Raw genomic sequence first — 5,499 nt, 5'->3', positions numbered from 1 at the left:
GACATAATGAACATTCTTTTTGTGAGAAAGATCCGAACATGGGATCAGTACTGACATTGTAGCACTCAGTAAGTTCAATATAATTTCTTTTGGTCGATACATATTACCGATGCGATTATGGGTATATTTGTCCATTTAAACTTAAACAAACATCCTCTCGTCTGTCAATGACCATTTGATAATTGCTTGTGATCACAGCTATGTATCCCACCATATTTTGATTGACTCATGTAGGACCTCACAACATATTGAACAGTCAAATCGGCGCATCTTATTTTTGACAAACGACCATAAGCTTATAGGATCCCCTTTGTTTGTTTTTCATCAAATTTTGTTGCTTTTCACATTCTTGCGAATTTAATTAGCAACTTGATGATTTTATCATGTTTTCACATACGTGTTCGGTATTCATCTACTTGTCCCAAAATCATTTATTTTATTTTTTTTTTAGGAGATATCCAAGTTATCAGCGCTGTCCAGGTCGATACTTACGTATCACAGAGGGAGATAATAACTTTAGATATACCAGCATGGAAGAGCGCTGTCCAGGTCGATACTTACGTATCACAGAGGGAGATCATTCCAAAACCGGTGGAGCATAAGATATTTAATACAGATATCCAAGTTATCAGCGCTGTCCAGGTCGATACTTACGTATCACAGAGGGAGATAATAACTTTAGATATCCCAGCATGGAAGAGCGCTGTCCAGGTCGATACTTACGTATCACAGAGGGAGATCATTCCAAAGCCGGTGAAGTATAAAATATTTAATACTCCTCCTTAATCAACGTATAAAGCATATGATTTAGAAGGGACTTTCGATGAAAGCAGACCTGCAACACGAAGATCTAACATTCTTTAAGAATTTAGGTTTTGGGGGAACCAATTTGGTCCGATGGTAATTCGTGTACGCGTGATAAGACATATCCTCAATTGATATTGGTCTTTAGACAGTGACGTCTCGTCAATTTATCTTAGATGTACACCCATAGCTGACAATCTAAATGATTTAGATAGGTCAAATCCAGATTCAATTCAGTAAGATAAGCCTACCAATATATCACATTAGTACTATGCATGACCAATTTTTCACTTTATATCTTTTTAACATCATGCTACTGTCAGTGTGCCATCACTTCCCAAAGGTTGGATACAATTTCTCATTTTTCTTATTATATGAATGTTTTTGGATTTTTTTTTTTAAAACATTATATTGAAACTTCTTTCGAAGTTATAGACTTGAAAAATTATATCATCTCCCAAAAAAAAAAATTTAAATTATTTCGCCCCGATCAAGTCAAAGTCTTCAGGTAAACGGCTATCCTGAAGATCCAATGGATCAGCTGGACCGACCACATACGAGTATGTGTCCTTCTAACTAAGTATGAACGACTATTTTTCAGCGAAAAATAAAAACCCATCATAAACCGCCCCGTTCACTTTCAGTCATCTAGTTAATGTTTATCCTCATAATCTACTAGTAGAAGTAAGGACCAAACATATCCGAAGATGTGTCCTTCAAACCGAAGCAACCGACATAATTCTAAGCGATGGTGATGTTTTTTTTTTTAATATAAGGAAAATGAAAATAAGCTATACAGAAATAAAAATCTTTTTGATGTCTCAGTATGATAGCGTCTGTGTACTATCATCTTTCTTGTAACAAGATCAACTTCTCAAAATTTTAAAATTTTTGATGTTTTTGGGTTTTTGTATTTTATATTGTTTTTGGTTTTTCTTGAAACCTTTTCCCCCCTAAAAATTATAAAAACAAAATCTTTTTGGATTTTTCAAATTTTTAAGAAAAGAAAAAATGAAAAACAATTTAAATGATATCTTCAGGAACATCATCTGATTGACGTTTAACGCCGTTGATCTCTAGCAAATATAAAAACCGTGGTTTGTCAAATGATTTAGTGAAGAGATCAGCGCGTTGTTCCTGAGTGGGGATTTTTACCACATCGATTAACTTCTTTTCGTAACAGTCACGAAGGAAGTGATATCGAATTTCGATGTGCTTCGTTTTGCTAAATTGGACAGGATTTTTGGTAATTGAAATTGCAGCAGAATTATCAAGATATATGGGAGTAGTAGAACATTCAATACCGTAGTCACGCATCTGTTGCTGAATCCAAATAACTTGAGAACAGCAACTGGCAGCCGCTATATATTCCGCCTCAGCTGTTGAAGTGGAAACTGACGTCTGCTTTTTGCATTGCCACGTTACTAAACGACTTCCAAAGAACTGACATCCTGCTGTTGTTGATTTGTAATCGAGTTTACAACCACCATAGTCCGAATCACTATACGCATGTAGATCAAAGTTGTCATCATGAGGATACCAAAGACCCCAATCTGGAGTACCCTTCAGATAACACAAAATTCTTTTGACTGCAATAAGATGGGAGACCTTCGGCTTTGACTGGTAACGTGCACAGAGACACGTAGCAAACATTATGTCCGGCCGAGAAGCAGTCAGGTACATTAGAGATCCGATGATCCCTCTGTAGTGAGTTGGATTGATCAATTCACCCTTCTCGTCAGGATTAATCCCGTGATTAACCGCTAACGGAGTTCCCTGTGAAGAGGAACTCAACATCTCTAACCGTTTCAAGATGTCATTGACGTATTTTGTCTGGTGAATGAAGACACCGGAGTCTGTTTGATCAACCTGAAGTCCTAAGAAGAACTTCATCTCACCCATGGAGCTCATTTCAAATTTTTCTTGCATCACTTGTTCAAACTCCTTGCATAGTGTTTTATTCGTGGACCCGAAGATGATGTCGTCCACGTACACTTGTACCATAATGAGATCTCCTTCTTTCTCCTTTGTAAATAACGTGCAGTCGATCGTTCCTCTTCTAAACCCGTTGTTCAGAAGGTGTTTGGATAGTTCCTTGTACCAAGCTCTCGGGGCTTGGTGAAGACCGTACAAAGCCTTGTTGAGCAGGTAGGCTTTGTCCTTGTGATTTGGGTCTTCAAAACCTGGAGGTTGTGCCACATATACGGTCTCTTCGATGTGACCGTACAAAAAGGCACTCTTGACGTCCATCTGATATACTTTGAATCTCTTGAAAGACGCATATGCCAAGAACATCCGGATTGCCTCCAAACGCGCAACCGGAGCATACACCTCATTGTAGTCTAGGCCTTCGATTTGCCTAAACCCTTGGACCACCGGCGGGCTTTGTTGCGAACAATCACTCCTCGATCGTCGCGTTTACATTTGAGTACCCACTTAGTGCCAATTTTCTTCTGTCCTTTGGGGAGATCCACCAGCTTCCACACACCAAGTCTCCTGAACTGCAATAATTCTTCTTGCATGGCTGAGACCCAGTTAGCGTCTTTCAACGCATCGGTGATGCTGCTTGGTTCTTCTTGTGCTAAGAAGCATTCATGGGCATTTAGCGCAACTGATCCTGACTCCATCATTTCAGTGTAGAGGCCAAAATTCAGCTGTCGACGTGTTTTGACACCCTGTTGAATGTCCCCTATAATGTTGTCTTGTGGATGATCACGTTCAGTCCTAACTACCGGATTGTCAGGAACGACAACATTTTGTTCCAAGTTAGTTAAGTTCGGCTCAGGAACTGGAGCGGATGGTGCCTCTGAAGTAGACGTTAGAGGCTGTTCTGCATTTGGCGCTTCTTGATTTGCCGATGAAGGTTGTGGAGTAACCTGTGTCGGTGCCGATTGTACATCATCTGCTGGTGATTCATCTTCAGAGTCAGATTCGGATGACTCTTGAACTTGCTCGCTAGACTCTGTGGAGGAAGACGATGATGGACCAGGATGAGGTGAAGATTGCTGTGATTCATCAGGAGGTGCATTTTGCGCCTCATACATCATCTGAATAGCAACCTCATACAGATTGAATGACTTGAACAATTTGTCAAAATCAAACAACCAGTCTTCTCCTGACCCCTTGGCTGGTTCTGTATAGCGTTGAACGTCGACATGGTACCATTCTTCAACTAATTTTGTTGATCTGTTGAAGACCCTTTTGAGAGGTACACTGTAACCCAGAAAATAGCCGTTGATGATCTTCTCCTCGAACTTATTATCGACTTGCCTTTTAAGTAACGTGCAAAGAGCTCCAAATGGTTCCAGGTGCTCTAATTAGGCCTCCTTCGTTGAAGAAGCTCGAAGCTTGTCTTGCCGTGGCGCTTGACAATGCCTACCCGATTCAATGTGAAACAGGCGTTGGCAATTGCCTCACTCCAAAACGTGACAGGCAACACTGAGTCTGCTAACATTGTTCTAGCTGTCTCGATTAACGTTCGATTTTTCCTTTCAGCAACCCCGTTCATTTGTGGAACGTACGGGGCACTGAACTCCTGAACAATGCCTCTTTCTTTGCAAAAGCTTTCAACATGCGCATTCTTAAACTCTGTCCCGTTATCTGAACGCATTCTCCGAACCTTCAGATTGTACTGTGACTCAAGAGTTGTAACCAGCAGATTTATACACCCAAATGTCTCGGAATTTGCTTTCAAGAAAAACACCCAAGAGAATCTCGAATATTCATCAGTAACCACTAGGCAGTATGAGTGCCCAGAGATACTCTTGACGCTTATTGGGCCAAAAAGATCCATATGAAGGAGTTCCAATGGTATATCAATCGAGTGGAAACTCTTAGACTTGTGGGACCTTTTTACTTGCTTTCCCGCTTTGCACTGCACACACGAATCAGGGAGACGGAAACTTCTCAGATTAACTCCCTCAACTAGCCTGTTGTGCACAAGCTTATTCATGTTCCTGACATTAATGTGTCCCATCCGTTTATGCCATATGACAGTATCACGTTCGGATGCCTTGGACACAAAACATGTCGCCGTTGGAGAAGATGACCCTGCCTTAGCCATATCCAGAATGTAGAGATCACTTTGGCGTGCGGCTGACATTAAAACCTTGTCTTCAGGAATGGTGAATTCCTTAGCCAAGATGTGGCAGTCTCGGTCATCAAACATAACTTTGAAACCCTTGTCGCAGATTTGACTTATCGACAACAGGTTGTTTTCCAACTCCTTGATGAAATTAACCTTATCAAACGAAATTCGCCCATTTGAAACAATTCCTTGGGCCGTGATGTAACCACCTTGAGTTCCTGCAAAGGAAACTGCACCTCCTTTATCTGTCTGACACTGGATAGGAGATTCAAGTTTCCAGTCATGTGCCTTGAAGCTCCTGAGTCGATGATCCACATGTTGAATCTTGGATCATAAAGAGCAACCTGCACACAAAAAGCAAAAGGTTTAAACATCATTGGAAACCCAAGCCTTTATGGTCTTGGGTTTTCCATTATCGTCACGAATTAACAGTTCAATCCATTTACCCTCATTAACACTGTTTTCTGGTTTGACATTGTTATCAACAGTGTTGTTTTTCTTTTGATTCCAACTGTCAGTCTTCTTCTTAGCATGTTTGACATAGCTGGTTGAAGACTGACTTTCACTTGTTGAAGTGGAAACACTTGGGTTTGAGGGATGAACAACTT

Source organism: Bidens hawaiensis, unplaced genomic scaffold (assembly GCF_021521415.1).
Source record: "Bidens hawaiensis isolate Kalapana, Puna unplaced genomic scaffold, B.hawaiensis_p1.1 tig00013649_1, whole genome shotgun sequence".
NCBI classification, from domain to species: Eukaryota; Viridiplantae; Streptophyta; class Magnoliopsida; order Asterales; family Asteraceae; genus Bidens; species Bidens hawaiensis.
The sequence above is the reverse complement of the archived record's forward strand: the minus strand, read 5'-3'. Positions refer to the sequence as shown.